A 17,925-nucleotide genomic window follows, 5' to 3' on the forward strand; every position below is an offset into this window, starting at 1 on the left:
AATGAATAAGTGAATGTTTCCTGAAGTTCCATATAAGTGAGATCATCTTTGAAGAGGAACATTGCTATCATGATAAGATCTAAAATGAAGCTTCCCTGTCACCCAGATAAACATGGTCCTGCCTTCCAAAATTCAGAAGAGAATTGATAACTGTGAACATGTCGAAGAAATACAAATGGACAAATAGTACTGGGGTGAGTTGGTTAAATGCCTTCTCCTGATGCTGCTTTAAAACTCTAAGACAGACAGAGATTTCATCAAGGCTGACCTAGCAAAATCCCTGGGTACCAAGCTTCTTGGCTTAACTCATAAGGGTGGTGGATGACTAGACAACATTGCCTCCCGGGGGAGGTATAAAAATGAGAAATCTTCTTGAAAATACCCAGTTGCCTTCCAGAACCATCTGATATTAGGAGAGAGTGCTTCTTTCCCATGCCAGAGTTTCCTTCCATTTGGAGGGAACATAACACTCCTGGCCTCTTTCTGCACTGTTCCTCACTCTTCCCCTGGGAGGAGGGTGGAATCAGTTATCTGGGAATGAGTTGGGAAGAAGAAACTGAACATGTTTCCCAGAGTTTTTCTCTCTTCCTGCTCTTGAAAATGAACAATCCATAGGAAACAAACATTTTACTCTGTGTCTTTGTGCCCCAAATTTTGTAGGGTAGGCTCCCATGTGTGGGGGTTAGTGATCCAACCAATGTCTGCCTAATTCTGAAGCTCTGTACCATGAAGACTTCTTGCCTTCAGATACAAGCCATATTCTCCAATATCAGGATAGGAAGGTGATGTTTTGGTCTCATGTCTCATGCTTTTTATTTTATTTCTTACATTGTTTAGAACTCTAGCAGCGAAGATGGTGTATTTGTTTGGCCTCTTTATACCCCCTTCAGTCTTGAACTTGTTTCTTGCCCCTCATCCCTGAATGGCTTCAAAACTCTGATACATTTCCTTGTTCTGGAAGGAGTCACATTGAATTACTTCAAAAGCATCATGTAGCTTAAAGTAGTAGTGGCATTAGATGGCAGAAGAGCTGAAAATTAAATGTTTTCAAAGCTTTATAGCCCAGATTAAATATTGCCCCTATTGTCATCCTACATACAGAGCAAAGGACCTGTTTTACAGACAGAAAGTCAAAGCCGCAGAGAAGACTATCCAATGAATCTCTGGCAGAAAGGAGTTGGACCATCCTACATTTCACCAGCTCAAGGTGGTGGCTGCATCTCCCACAAATGGATTTATATGGGCACTTTTAGGTAGAGAAGCAGCTCAGGGGAATCTACACCCTCCCAAAGAAATCTGGAAATTACTCTAGGTTTTCCAGATCTAAAAGGTCAGCTAAGGCAGGCCAAGGCCTAAGCTTATAATTGCTGTGTTCTTTTAACAAACAAGATGGTGATATGGCTATTTAGGGGTCCATTGTAGAGATATTTTCAGCTAATAATTACGTTGCTGAGTGATGCTGAGGAAAGGGATGGGGGAAGCTCCTCTTTCTGTGTGGTCATTCACACGTGGAAGTTTCCACTTTTCATATCTGTGGCACTGCCACGTTCAGCAATCTCCCGAGAACATTAGCTCTGGAAACATGACTTTGCCTGGTCTTTGGCATTGCTAGGGTGAAGGATTGGCTTTGATCAGTCATTTTCTTGTCCCAGTTGGGCACGTCCTTATGTTGTATGATCTCTCCAATACTGGGTACCCCCTAATTTCTTCACTGTGACCCCAGAAAGACCTCCAGAGTCTTCAGAATCCTCCTCTAGACACAAAGGGAAGCTTGGGGTGATTCACAGTCCCAAATGCTGCCAGCTTCTCAGTCCTGGTCTCAGTCTTTTTGTACCAGATTCCCAATACTTCCGGGATCCTTTTATTTCTCTTTACCAGAAAGCGGAAATTTTTAAATTCTTTCTATTTCAATGAACTTGATCTCAGGATTCCCAGCCAAACACTCCCACCACTTTCTTGGATAGTCTACATAATGCAAATTCCAAGAAAATTGTGCAAAAACTAACTTTGACATAAAAAACATGGTTTACAACTAGCCGTGTGGTTTTTGATCTGTGACTGAGGTGAGGTAAAGTGGTGGCTGTTATTTTACTTCCCTCTTTTTTGTTCACACTGTATCACATGAGCTACCAGCCAGCTCAGACTGATGGATTTGGTCATTTCTGATCCTTTCTCATTTCCACCTACCAAGCTCTGCTTGGTGGCTGCAATTCTCTGCTTGTGCACAAATTCATTCCTTTTGGAGTCACTCTTGAAGAGTGAGCAGCTCGTGTGTGTGTTAAAACCACAAAAAGGAGTTCGTAATGATTGTGGAGCTGCCTTCTGTGTCCCTCTAGCTGTAGGCAAGGCATTGAAAACCAATGAAATCAGGCAGCTCTCCTCAACACAGAAATTAAGATGTCGGAATGTTAACAGAGACGCATGGATGGAGAACCACAACACTTGTTCATTGTTGGAAAGAGAACACTGCCTTATGCTTCCTGGATGCACACAAACTGTGTGTCTGTCGGGTGATGGTGGCCTGGACATTGTGAGTTCACAATCAAGCATAATTTACCAGCAAATTCTTTAACACAGAGCATGCAAGGAAAATTCCAGTGTTCCTTCCCCTTTATCCATGTTTATAGGCTCTTTTGTGGTCTGCCTTTTTGCCTTTGTGGTGCCATTAAGCTGAAAACACTTCTAGAAGCCAAAACCCCAACTTTCAAGTAAGGTGTGAAATGCTGTTTCTTGCTTGAGTCTCTCTTTCACCTGCCTTTCTCTTTGAGGAATAATAATGACTCCTTTCAAGAAGGCTCAGGCAGAAAGGGTGGTACAGAGAGGTAGATCCTTCTCCCTCTCTGAGGAAATGGAAATTAGCCTAATTAGGTTTTCTGAGTGCTTACCACAGTGATAGACGCCATCCAAATACATAGACAGATAGGGGGGAGAGCACAGATGTTGTGTGAGACCACTGATTTAGTTCCAAGTCAATACTCTTAATTAACTGCAAACTGTTTAAATATATAACATTCCCAACATGCAGCCAGTAACACCTATATAGTACTCTTCATGTGAGTAGCTCAAAGTAGAAAGCAAAATAGCCCTCACATCCAAAAGTACAAAACTATAATAATAATTACTAATATATAATGCAGATACACTGCCTCAAATTCCAGGCCCCCTAATGACATTACACACTTGGTAGATAATTGTCTCTTATCCACAACAGGAGTATAGCCATCCGTGAGAAGCAAAAACAGCTGCAATGTGAAAGATATCAACTCTCCTGGATAGAAGGAAGTTTTTAGTTTTGGGGGATATTTGTTTCATGAGCAACAGGTCTAAGTACAATCAAATGCATCTGATTCCTAAATGGGTTGGTGCCTAGTTGTTGTAGTAATGGTTGTAGGATTACTGGTTATAGCACCTGGTCCAAAGTGGAGGCTGGAGAGGAGGCTCACTCCTCACTTGAGGAAGTAATAGTTTGTGGAGCTTGAGCATAGAACAAGCCTTAGGAGAGAAGCAAATGCCTTGTGGTTGTCAAGGCACATCCATTCATATCTGGGAGCCCTTTGCCTCTGAGAATCTCCTAGACCATTGGCAGTACTCACAGGTGATATATTCTTTTTTCTAGAATAAAAGGCAAGTGATGTCCTTGTAATCTATTCTCTTATTGGTCATACAAGAAAATTCCACTTAACAAACATGGTCTCCTCACTGGCTGTTTCAGAAAGTGACCAAAAACCTGTTAAAAAAAAATGAGGCACAAATCGTGTGATTGGGACTATAAGAACTTTAAAAAGAGCAGCAAATATTTGTGAATGCACAACTGAGGGATCAATTGTATAACTGCAAAACCAGTTGGAATTTTTACTTAATCATATAGTAAATATTTGTTAAGCATTTATTATGTTATGTGTTATATCCTGGATGTACAGTAATAAAGTACGTACCTGCCCTCATGTACTTTATAGCACCATAAAAAAGATAAAGACTAATGACATAACCACAAACACTTCTAGTAATGATGGTGGATTAGATTACTTATATGAACCCTCTTACAGATGACAATTAGAAAATACGTAAAAAAAAAATTAAAAAACTTTAGGAATGGGAACACCTCTATAAAGCAGACTGAAGCCAGAGGAGAGTTCACTTTTTAAAAAACTGCACTGGAAGGGGTAAGAATTAGGAGTTTGCAGTTATTATCTTTCCTGAAGATGCTTCCCGATACCCCTCACCAGGGCAAAGAAAAACATCAGTCACCTTCCAGGCTCAAGGTGACAGAGAACAGAGTACAGGGGAAATTTTTAGGGGGAAATCTGTAAGCAAGACGTTGGCAAAAGGATTAAAACCCAAAAATCTGAGTATGAATTTTGCCCAAAACACTGGTTGACTACTAAAGTGTGCATATGTAGGGGAGAATCTGACAGAGGCATCGGAAAAGCAGGCAAAAGCCAGGGAGGAACCTAGTCTGTAAAGATGGAGCTGCACCAGGTGAGTGCTCCGAATTTATCAAGATGGTATTCAGCAGCTGGAAGTCATAAGAACTGAAAAGAGAGATCAACAACTGCACACCACAGGGGAGATAAAATTTTCAGTTGAAGTTCAAGCAAATTAACTGCCTAATGAAACAACAACAATACTTAAAAGAATATAAGCCACTCTAGCCATCACATCATACTTTCTACAATGTCCACTTTTCAAACAAAAATTACTAAACATGTAAAGAAAAAGAAATATGTGACCCATACTCAAGAAAAACAAAACAGAAAAATCAATAGAAACTGACTCTAATTGGACCCAGATGTTAGATTTAGCAGGAAAAGACTTCAAACCAGCTATTATAAATATGTGCAAACTATTCAAGGAAAATGGTCTTAATGAATGAACAGTTGCTGATTTGGGGAGGTGGGGGGGTGGGGGGAGGGGATGGAGGTATGACTACATGGTGAGTGCCAGGTGCACTGTCTGGAGAATGGACACACTTGAGGCTCTGACTCAGGGGGATGGGCGGGACATGGACAATGTATATAACCTGAGCTTTTGTACCCCCATGAAGAGCTGAAATAAAAAAAAAAGAAAGAAAGAAAATCTCAATGGAGAAATGATGACTATAAAAAATGGAAATCCTAGAGCTAAAAAGCACCATAACTGAAATGAAGAATTTGCTCATAACTGAAATGAAAAACTTACTAGAATTTAGGCTTAATGGCAGATTGAGATATTAGAAAAAAGAATCAATAAGCTTAAAAAAGAGATTAATGGAAATTAGTCAATCTGAAGAAGAAAGAGAAAAAAGATTGAAGAATAATAAACAGAGCATCAGAGATCTGTTTGTATCAGGAGATACACGTAAGTATAATAAGAATGATAAGATCAGGGGAGAGGAGAGAAAGGGGCATGACAATTTTAAAAGAAATAATGGCCTACAACTTCCCAAATGTTGTGAAAAACATTAATTTAGAAATTCAGGAAACTCAGCAAACCCTAGCCAGGATAAATCATTATTGTCAAAGTGCTGAAAGCCAAAGATAAAGACAAAATCTTTAAAATGGCCAGAGAAAGATGACATGTGACATACAGGAGAACAATGATATAATTAATGGCTGACTTCATATCAGAATAATGAAGGCCATAAGAAATGGGAGTGACATAGCTCAACTGTGGGAGAGAGAAGAAAATTGGCAACAAGAATTATGTAATCCAAAGAATTTATCCTTCATACATGAGAGAGAAATTAAGGCATTGCCAGATAAATAAAACTAAGATGACTAAGACAATTTATCATCAGCAGAACTGTGCTATTAGAAACACCAAAGGAAGTTTTTGAAGCCTAAGGGAAATGACACCAGATGACCACTCAGATTTACAGGAAGAAATGATGAATGCCAGAAATGGAAAATGTGTAAATAAATAAAAAGAACTAAATAGATACACACCCACACACATTTTTTCTTTTCTTCTCTTAATTTCTTTGAAAGACATATGGCAGATTAAGAAAGATTTATAATACCGTATTATTGAATTGACATATATATTGATGTCATATTTGAATGACAACAATAACACTAAGAATGGGGGGAGAGGGAAATGAAAATATCCTATTGCAAGGTTATAATATTTTAGCTGAAGTAATTCAATATGAACTCTAAGTAGATCGGGATAAGTTGAAGATATACGTTGTTCCTCCAGAACAAAAACTTAAAAATGCAATAATTAGCTTGATATAGCTAGGAAGCCAATATAGGAATTAAAACAAAATATTAAAAAATATTCAATTAGCACAAAATAGGATAGAAAAGGAAGAACAAAAAGACAGAGCAGAGAGAACAAAGAAAAGAAATAGCAAAATGGTAGACCTAAAGTCAACTATTTCAATAACTATAACCAATTTAACCAAACATTCCAACCAAAAGCCATGCTTGTCAGACTGAATAAAAAAGAAAGAGCCAGTTATATGCTGTCTGTAAGAGAAGCTCTTTAAATATATAAGAACAAATAGGTTAAAAGTAAAAGGATTAAAAAAGATATGTCATGCTAATAATAAGCTCAAGAAAATGGGAGTGGCTATGCAGACAAAACAGACTTGAAGATAAGCTGTATTATTAGAGACAAAGAGAAAAACATAACGGCAAGTGGGTAAATACATCAGGAAAATATAATAATTATAAATATTTATTTATCTAATAACATACCTTTAATATACTCAAGTAAAATTGACAGAAGAAAGACAAATCAACAGTAACAGAAACTTTAATACACTTCTCAGTAATTGATAGACTAACTAGACAAAAAAAATCATTGAAGATCTAGAAGAGCTAAGTGGTACTATCAATCACTTTTACCTAGTTGTAATTTACAGAACACTATACCCAACAAATGCAAAATATACATTCTTTAAATTCATATGTTAGGTTCACAAAGGTAGAGCATATGCTGACTAAAATAAATCTCAAAATATTTCAAAAGATTACAATATTACAGAGTACTTTTTCTGACTGCAATGACATTTAATTAAAACTTAACAAAAATTAAAATTTTAAGAAAACTGCAAATATTTGGAAATGAAACAGCTCAGTAATTTATGGCACAAAGTAGAAATTATGAAGAAAATTTAAAAAATATTTAAAGCTAAATAATAATAAAACACAACATATCAAAATTTCCGGATTGCAGCAAATATCCTACTTAGTGGGAAGTTTATGGGTTTAGTTGCATACAGTAAGTAGAAAAGAAGAAAAGTGTGAAGTCAATAATTGAAGCTTCTGTTTTAGGAAGCTAGAAAGGGAAGAGCATACTTTTTGGAAAGTAAGTAGTAGAAAGAAGTAAAAGAGTTATTAATAAAAAAAATCAAAGAAATAGAAACAAACAACAGAGGAAATTAACAAAACCAACATCTAGCTAGATAGACAGATCAAGACAGACATGAGAGAAGACACAGTTACCAATATCAGCAGAATATAACTGCAGGTCCTATAGTCATTAAAATGATCATACAGAAAATCATGAACAATTCTATGACAATAATTTCAACAATGTAAAGGAAATGGATAAACTCCTTGGAATATACAAATTTCCAGAATGGGGATAAGAAGAAGCAGAAAATTGAATAGCCCCATGTCTTTTTGAAAAATTTGAATTAATAAATAAAAACTTTTCCACAGGAAAAGCTCCAGGTCCAGATGGCTTCAGTGGTGAGTTCTATCAAACATTTGAGGAAGAAATAATACTCTTTGAAAAAATACTTCCCAATTCTTTCTTTCTTTCCTTCCTTCCTTCCTTTATTCCTTCCTCTCTCCCTCTCTCCCTCCCTCCCTCCCTCTCTCTCTTTCTCTCTTTCTTTCTCTCTCTCTTTTTCTTTCTTTTTTTTTTTTTTCTTTCTCTTTTCTTTCTTTCTTTTTTCTTGGCTAGCTTTGGTCTGGTATAAAACCAGGCTGAAAACCTTTATAAGAAAAGGAACTACAAATAAATATCCCTCAAGAATATAGACAAAAAGAGTCCTTAGCAAAATGTACCAAATCAAATACAACAAAATATAAGAGGAGAAAACATCTTGAACAAATGGAATTTAAAGCCTGGTTTAACATTCAATAATTAATCAATGTAATTCATGTATTAAATAAAAGTCAATATTTCAATTATTTAGAAAGTCTTTGACAAATTTCAACACCCATTCATAATGAAAACTAGTAAACTATTAGGTTATTAGGTATGAAATGTCTGATTTCTTTATGTACTAAGTTTGACAGTTAATCTCTTGACATTTCACTTTGATATAAGATTCTTATTTTATTTTTATTGTGAAGGTACATTCTCAGTCTTTCAAATGCCCATTTTGGCTTGTGATTCTCTTTCAAAATTTTTTGGAGCAATTTTTATGACACCATAGATAGGCAAAAAATTCATTTTATTTTCAAATATGAGTTCTGTCATGGAACCAATGCAATACAGACAAAATATCAGTGAAGTATTTGGGAAGAATGTGGCTAATGAACACACAGTACCTAGGTGTTTTGAGAAGTTCCGTTTAGGTGATTTTAATTTCAAAAATGAGCCACGTGTGCAACCTGAGACCAAGGTGGATAATGAAGAGCTGAAAGCAGCCCAGATTGGTCAATAGAGACAGGCCAATCCTCTTGCAAGATCGCTCGACCACATGTCACACAAACAAAGCTGCTCAAACTACACCAGCTGGACTTGGAAACTCTCTGTCATCCATTCTATTCACCAGATCTTACACCACTGACTGCCACTTCTTCCAGGCTTTGGACCACTTCTTGCAAGGCAAAATATTCAATTCTCAACAAGCTGTGAAAAATGCCTTTTGTGATTTCATCACCACTTGCTCTCCAGGCTTCTTCATTGCTGGCATACACAATCTACCACTAAGATGGCAAGACTGTGTTCATAGTTTAGGTAGATACTGTGATTAATTACACTGCTTCTTGTTTGAGATATAATAAATTACACTTTTGATTCAAAATTAGACATTTCATATTTAATGATCTAATAGTAATAGTAGAGAACTTTATATCTGTTTAAAAAACCTACAGAAAACCTCATCATACTACATGGCAAAAACCTGAATGCCTCCCGCTGAGATCAGGAACAAGTAGGGATGTTCACTGTTACCACTTCAGTTTAGCATTGGACTTGAGCTCCTAGACATTGCAATAAGTAATGAAAAGATATAAAAGTAATCATTACATTTTTTATCCCCACTGACAGCATATGAAAATTTCAGTTGTTTCACATCCTCACCAAAACTCCCTATCTTCAGTCTTTTTTATTAATACTTTTGCTATTCTGAAGGTGTTACAGTGGTATCTCATTGTGATGACTAGTGATTTTGAACTCTTTTCGTGTGCTTATTAGCTATTCATATATATACTGGAAAGGAAGAAATAGACATCTTTATTCATTGATTTTGTGATCATGCTCATAGAAAATCCTAAGAACCTTACAAAAAAAAAATGAATTGGCAAAGTCAAAGGATTCAAAGTAAATACATGAAACAATTGCATCTCTCTGTGCTAGGCAGGAGTAACTGGAAAGTGAAATAAAAAAAAAATTTATTTTACTGTAGCATCCCATACATGAAATACTTAGGGATAAACAAATATGCAGAGCTTTCATATCTTTTTATTTCTTAAGCTTCCATAATCACTTTTCACACATTAATTATAGTAGCTTGTTATAGTAAATTATTTATTTGTAATAATTGTGGGGGAAAGGCCACATCCTGTTCATCAACTTATTACTAATGCCACACATGGAACCCAGCTAAATCAATTAAGAAATCCCTATACATGGTTATCCTAAAAGCACAACGTATGTACATGAAAATTTTGAAAATGAAAAAATATGGAGAATATATCATCCACAGTCCATTCTCTGTCAATATTTGCATTGCTTTCTTCCAACATTTTTTTTCCTGTGGAGTTTTGTACCTTTTCTTAACATTGTATTCATATAACGGCATTTGTTTGTATAATAGTCAAACTTCTACTTTATTCATGTTGAAATTTCCTCCAGTTAAATCTAGTTAAAATCTGTTGTCTTGATTGACTGAAACAAAATAAATGTAGTGAGCTACTAGGAGGCTGCCCCATCACAAAAGCTGTGAGGCAGTGTCTCTACACAGTCCCGGGGCCAGCTGCCTGACCTCAACACCTGTCCCCACATCCACATGTGTTGTATTAACCCAAGGGGATTTACCCCAGGTATTCTTTTGTAAAACTCTATTGTAACTACTTCTTAGGCTCACTCATACAAGGGCATGCTAAAGCCAGAAAGCCGGAGATCAAGTGTGTGCTCATTATAGGAAAATTTGGGCCATGATCCGAATATCTACAACATACCAGATCAAAACTATCTTGAAAAACAATGCTGTCCCAATTCCTTGTGCTTCAAGAAAAAATTGGGGTCACAGTAGAAACATGAGGTTCAAAAACAATAAACTCTGTACACAGAGAAAAATAAGATTCAAACAGGGAAGTGCTTTTCCAGATAGACCAATACAAGTGTTTGTCGGCTGCAATAAAAATGCTCAGATAACAGTATCCAACATCCAAGCAATGTCCAAAAGCAGTAACAGCAGAAATAAAACTCTGGTCATTAGGTACAACAGACCAATGGGATTGTTGTCTTGGCGCTAAAGGCAGAATAAAGCCTAGATTGATTGAAATTTGCTATATAAACTCAGAGATACACGGGCTTTCTGAAGTGTTGCTGCAGACACACACTCATTAGCCACTGTAAGGAGCAATCCCCCATAAACTCCTGAAGATTTGATGTTGTAGTTCCAAACTCTGTGCTTTGACTTCTAATAGAGATATACTTGGGGGAGAGGGGAAAGGAGGAAGGGTAAGATACAATCACAAAATCACCTAACAACCCTTTGCGAAACTCACTCTTCCAGGCACCTGGGAGAAGTGGACTTGCTGGGCAGAAACAACCTCTAGGTGATACTTGGTATGTCTTTGCTGGATGCAAGGAGAAATCAGACAAGAAAGGGAAGGAAAGACTAATTTGATGAAAAGGACAAAATGAAATGAGAGAGAAGTGATTCTTCTGGTAACCAAGGTACTGGCCAGCCACACGCCAGGGTTCTCCTCTCAACCCAGTGCTCTTAGGAGCTACCGTCTTTAAGACCCTGCAAAATTCACCACCTCGGGGCAGCCTCCCCTGGTAGCCTCAAATGTGCTCCTTCGCCTGCTTCATCACCTTGCACTGGAATTACAGTTGTTACTCTTTGTCTCCTCACCAAGTTGGAGCAGTTTGTTGCAGTGAATTGTTTGTGTGTAATGATTCCAGGGTAGAGACATTGTCACATTCACTGCCTTCAGTCAGTGCACAGTACCGAGCCCCCCAAATGAATTAATAAATGCAGTAGTCCCTCCCCACTTATCCAAGGTTTTGTTTTCTGCAGTTTTAGTTACCCACGGCCAACTGTGGTCCAAAAATATTAAATGGAAAATTCCAGAAATAAAAAATTTCAAAAGTTTTAAACTGCACGCCATTCTGAGAAGTGTGACGAAAACGTTCGTTGTCCCTCTCCATGCTGCATGCGAATCATCCCTTTGTCCAGGGTATCCATGCTGTACGGCAGATATGTATGGGAAAAACATAGTATTTACAGGGTTGGGTACTATCTGTGGGGTCAGGCATCCACCGGGGGTCTTGGAACATATCCCTCTTGGACAGGGGAATAAGGAATACTGCACATATATGCTAATTTAAAAACACAAGATATGTGCATAAAAGAAAATGTTCAAACTCCCTGAGAATGATGTCTTTTATCTTGTTCCCTGGAACATAGTAATCACTCAATACCTTCTAAATGAAATCAAACTTTGAATCATGCTAAGGCTCTGACTTTGAACTCAGCTAATGACACTACTTTGATTTTACAAAACTGGCCATCACCAAAACTGAAAATCAGATAGCATGCTGTTCCCTGATCAAGGTCATTTGTCAGTATTTTAAAAAATTAGAATATCTTTTCAGAATGAAAGCATCTGGATTCAGTCTAGGGGCAGTGCACCCCTGACTCAGTGTCCCCATTGTCTTGCAGCAAGTTCCAAAGATCCTGCTTGTGCCCGAAAACTCTCTCTGTTAGATAAAACTAAAAGTACCTCTCGAGTCAGTCTGGAAGCAGCCTGCACTAGGGCTGGACTTCAGTGGGGGTGGGTTGCAATGGATTCTAACAGAAGCAGCTATTCTTAATTTTATGTTTTTTTCCAACCACAAAAGGAGTGATGTTTTTCACTCTAGCCAGCTCCAAAGGAGAAAGAGAGACCTGTTAGAAGGCTAGGAAAGAAAAGCTAATGGCATATTTTCAGAAGAAGAGAGCAAGAAAGTAGGTGATTCACCCCATTTAAACCTTTACAAGAGAAGAGAATGAAGCACTAAAAAGCCTTCACGTGTGAAACAGAGTCTTCTGCACACAGAATATGAGGCTCCGTGTACACAGGGGCTTGAACAAATAGAGAACAGTAGGATTGTCAATACTGGGGGCTTAGGCGGGCTCCGAAATGCTGGTTTCCCCAGCCTCTGAGTGGCCCTGGGGGCAGTTAAAGACTCAAGAAACACCCAAGAGGAGACAAACTCCAGGTCTTACCTTAATCCTACCTTCCAACTTCACAGGCCTCTTTCGATGGCTCGTTCTGTCGTTCCCCTTGAGAGAGGATACATTCCCTGGGCTGGGTCATTGCCCTGACCCAGGCCCAAACCACTCCCACCACCATGGGCGCCATTGCCCACCAGTGGCACCTCCACTGGAAGGGTGGCCCACATCTGCTGCTCTCCCGCCGTCCCCCGGAATCCCTCCCCTGGCTGCCTCTAGTGGAGGACATTTTCCTTCCAGACTGACAACGCTTTCATCAGATCTTCAGTTCTCTGGCCCCTAGGGGAACATGGCTTTTTTCGCTTGCTAAAGTTAGTCTTTTTCTTTTCAGCTTTACATTGTCCTTTGTTGATTGGCTTATTTCAGATTCTGGGCCACAGCCTGCCTGCCAGTCTTGTTCTATGTTGTATTACTAGCCGGCTTCCTGGACCTTCACCCTCTGTCGCCAAATATATATGTCCTTTGATGCCCCTCTCCTTCAGGGAAGAACTTCAGGGTGCTCATTTCTGGAGCTCCTCTTTTCCCTCCACATTTTTCCTTCTCTCTTGGTCTGAGAAGGTCCTGGTACTGATAGTTAATCTGCCCTAAATTCTTCATTGTTTGCCCCAGGGGAAGAAAGGGCATATAGCTGGCACACGTACAGCCATGGTGTCTCGCTCACGTGGCCACACAGACATTGCTATTCAGTCGTGGTCCGAATGCATCCTCCCTCCCCACACAGCCAGCTGATCCCTGCCAGTCAGGGTAGGCACAGCGCTGGGACTTCTTTGCCATGCCTTGTATAGGGGCTCTGTACCCAGTGCTCCTAACGGCGGGTTTGCAGTTCAAATTCCAACTCTTGAGCAAAAGGAAGCTTTCTTATCTCTGTGGTTATTTGCAGGGGAGATTCAAGAAATTTGGGGAATATATTAATGTTAGCTTTATTAATATTATAGCTGACAAGTCTATAGGTCTGAGATGCTTACAGATGGGCCTCTTGGGGAAAAGGGAAGTCTAGTGATTACCAAAGCCCCTTCCTTAGGAAGACACATTGCTAAGAAAACTAGAAACGCTCAAAAAGTTTGCTCACATTAGCTCGCCTGGCTCATTTTTCATTACTCAGCTGAAATGTCTGAGCTGGTCATATCAGGGTAAAGATAGAACTGGCTTTTCACATCATGGAGAGGCCTGAAAACTATGGGAGTTAGAGAATTGTGGAGCTAGGAAGAGCCTTAGAGGTTGTGGAGTCCAACCTTCTCAAAAGAAATGGAAACCAAGATAAGTGAAATGACCTGTTGTAGGTTCCTAAACCAAGGAGCGGCGGAGCAAGGCCTGAACTGAGCCCTGTAGTCAGGTGTATCCTCCTGGGTTCAGTTTCCTCCTCTGTGGACTCACAGAAGGCCCCCACCGTACATCACTCCCCTCCTGCTTTCTGGTGTCAGGCGTTCTTCAAAGAAGGGTGCATTCGTCTGGGAGAGGTTCATGAAACCACCTATTACACGTGTTTGTGGATGAATCGTTCTGGAAATGATTAATTGAAAAATAAGGTGAGATTCAGTCTGTTTTTCTTGGACAGAAAAAGGGATAAAACTCTAAATGGCAGCCTTTTCAGATAAAAGGAGATAGGATGCAAGGGAAAGATAAGATACGTGAAGATCAGAAACAAGGAAGACTAGATCCATGAAGACCATTGAGTAGCACCATATCTACTAATTCAGGAAGTGAGAAAAGGTTGGGCACAGGCAGAGGATAATAAATTAATCCCAAACCAACCCTCGGCCACTTTGTCCATCTGCTGGAAAGGATCTTTCTACTTGATTGCTTTGGGGAGATGATTGAAGTGGGGCATGTGGCCATACCATAGCCAAAGTTTGTCAACATTGTTTATATTTAAATAAAACTTTCTCTCACCAGTGATCTCACTTCTTGGTTGAAACCACAACACAAACACAAACATTTCACGGTTTCTGGCAAGTTCTTCCTTTCTCAAGGAGGAAGGGAGATCTTGAAGAAAACTATCTGGGTAAATTCAGGTCAAAAGTAGCCTACTGTTGGCTTTGTATGGGGGATTCGTGGGGAAGTTTTATTTTGTTCCTCCTGAAATAGCTAGATAATTTACTGACTTTTCTACTGAAGATTTAGCCCCAAAGGCCCATGTAACAAGCCCTTCCCTGGGCCACTGCATCCTTCCTAAATGCCCCAGGGCACAGCATTTCAAGAGGTAGTGATGCTGCCTCTTCATTTTCATTTTCCTCTCCACAGTTCTGACCTCATGCCTTGTAGCACTTAGTCTTGGGAACACACACGTGCACACAGGCATGCACACACACACACACACACACGCATGCAGGGAGGCACGCACGCACCCACACACATGCACACACACTCCTGCACCTGCCGCGATCTGCGAGGTCTTCCGGTTTAGCCATCAGACTATCCCCAAGTTCCTCAAGGGCCCTCAAAGCTCTGGCAAGCCACTTTTCACCACAATTTCCAGTTTCTCAGGGCCTTCAGACATCCTGTAAACAAAATGATGCACTCTCTGTTACTGCAATAATGATAATAATTTATACACACGGTAGCCTTTCATCCATGAGTGCTTTAGCAAGACGTGCTACAGGAGCCCAGAGAGAAGCCCCTCGCCCCTCCCTCCAGCGCCCTGCCCTTGCAGAGAGGTGTCACGGGTCTCTCATTTGTCACGGCAACACCTCATAACCATTTCAGACAGGAAGTAAGGAAATCTGTCCAGTCAAAACTGCAGAAAAGAATTAGGTAATATAACACCTTTTCTTTCTCTTCTCCGGAAACTCTGAGAAACATACTGACTTCCAGAATGAACTACCCCCAGACAATCCCCCTGCATGGTTGCTTTTGCCTGGGGATTACATATTTCCTGGAGCAGTGAATGTTCTTTCCTTGTCTTATTTCCATCCAGCTCTGTATTTATTTAGAGCATAAGATAAAAATATCTGTATGGCTAGGCCATCCGCCACTCGCAGGAAGAGTATGACTGTTCTATATTTGTTTGTCTGTTATTTAAAGATATCCCTACAAGACATATGCTTTCTCCATAAAAGACAGTATGTTCAGTAGACCAAACATTGAAAAGAAGAAAGAGAAGGAAAAGAAGGAGGAAGAGGAAGAGGAGAAGGATAAGGAAGAAGAAGAGGAGAGAGAGGAAGCCGCAGGTAGTTTTCTCAAGAAAACAGCATCGTGGAGCAGACACATCTGCTTTCAAATCCTGCCTTTGCAAACTTCGATCAGGCCGCACTGAGTGTCAGTTTCATTAGTAAACGAAGGTAAGCATACATAGGTCAAACGTGTGTCATGAGGATGAAATGACAATCGGGAAGTGTCTGGCACTTATTCCTGTAAATTCTGAATGCTGAGACGATTTGTGCTCCTGGAGAAGCTAGTAGATGGTAGGCACTCTGCACTGTTTCTTTTAGATGTTTTAAACACACTATTACCCTTGTGCTGCTGCATTTAATTATCCATTCGTTTACTCCCTCTACTGCTACTGGCTTCAGGACGGTGAAGAACTGGGTGAACAGGCTCCTGCCCTCACAGGAGTGACATGTGAGCCCCTACAGGCACGTGTGGAGCAGGTGCCAGCCCCGTCCTGGGTGTCTGGGAAGAGGTGGGGTCTAACTTTTCCTTGACTCTCTTTGCATACCCTTAAAGTTGCACCTAAGGCAGTTTCTTTACATTTCCGGGGTTTTTTCTATTATTATTTATAAAAGTCAGAGGGTCTAAAAGAGCACAGTAGTAGTTCAGATTTTAGCTCCAAAATTGCTCAAGGAGAAAATAACCAAATGACCAATCTCTTAACCAATCCATCTTCCCACAATAAGCAGAACTTGATGAACTTCCCAAGAAGTCCTGAAAAGATCCAAGTCCTAATTAACCCTAACTATTATTCACCTGTGAGAGTCATTAACTTGGGATGGGCCAGCTGGGAACCATTCATCTTTTAAGACAAGAGGAAGCACCTATGTTGTGGTGTGACCACGAGGCGCCAAAGGTAATTATGGTGGCAGCTGCCCTTCCTGACCAGATGCAGCTACTCTCACCCTCTCCTCTCTCCATCTCCTTACTCTTTATTTCTCTTTCTGGTTACCTTTACTGTCCTTCCCCCACCCTCTCCCTTCCATACCTAGAAGCTGCAAATGGTCCCAAGAGGCTTGAACCATGCTGTTAACACTCAAGTCTAAATAAGTTGTTGATTTCTGCCTTAAAATACCATTCTCGGTAAAGGAGACACTGGGAAAGTGTGAGTGGGATGCCAGTGAATAGAACCACGAGCGCAGTGCAAACCTGAAAGTGCTCCTTTAGTGAATGGCAATGCAGAGGGCTTGAGTTCTGGTTCCACTGGCTTTAAAAGCAAGCACATTAACATCTGACATTCAATCAACAAACATTTCATAGAACAGCTGTGTGTCAAGTCTTTTCGGGGCCCCTGGGACATAGATAAACATAGCCCACAATTTGGTGGGGAGACGGACATAAAAATAAACAATTAAAATGCAATGTATTGATAACTGAGTCTAGTCTGGCTAAATCCCAGCACGAAAAAGGGGAGTGGCTAGAAAGGTAATCTGGAGCCTTTTCTTCAAAGTCATTGCCACTGATTTATTCTGTGGCCTTGGACAAGTCAGGGCAATTGTGCTCCTATAAATGTGGGCAGTGATAACGAATCATAGGCTAGGTGTTGGGAATAACCATGATAATGACTAGGAAAATAATCTGAAGTGTTAGGCGGAAGATGCTATATTAAACCAAGATATTTTTGCTGCTATGTTGTCAACTTGCAAAGACTAATCTATCCATCAGGTTGGGGTTTATGCTTTATCTCTCCTTAGCAGACAGGCCCTCCCTGTGTTTTTCAGGCCTCCCTGCATCTACCGCCCTCAACGGAGAGAGTCACCCCATCAACACACGACAACCGAGGGCCTCCTGCGTGTCCCCCACTAGGGAGGTGCTGGGAATAGCGAATGAAATAGATGCAGTTTTTATCAAAGAAATGTCTCTTTCCGGCTATAAACACAGAGTGTCCCATTTCTGCATATTGTGTTTTCTTTGGAGTTTCGCAAGTTTCTTTGACGCGGTATGTTTGGGGCTTCTGTGCTGGGGAGAGCAGAGCATGAAGGCCTGGGATTCACCACCCTCCGCATAAGACACTGAGAGGGATTTGAGCCGAGCTGAGGGCTCAGGAAACGCACGCGTGGCTGCAGGTTGTGTCTTCGGGGCAGGGGGGTGGTGGAGTCGGCCAGGGCACCGGGCCAATCGCACCCCTGTAGGTTGGGCTGGAATTTCCCCTGAAAGAAATGGAC

Source organism: Lemur catta, chromosome 16, assembly GCF_020740605.2.
Source record: "Lemur catta isolate mLemCat1 chromosome 16, mLemCat1.pri, whole genome shotgun sequence".
Taxonomy (NCBI): Eukaryota; Metazoa; Chordata; class Mammalia; order Primates; family Lemuridae; genus Lemur; species Lemur catta.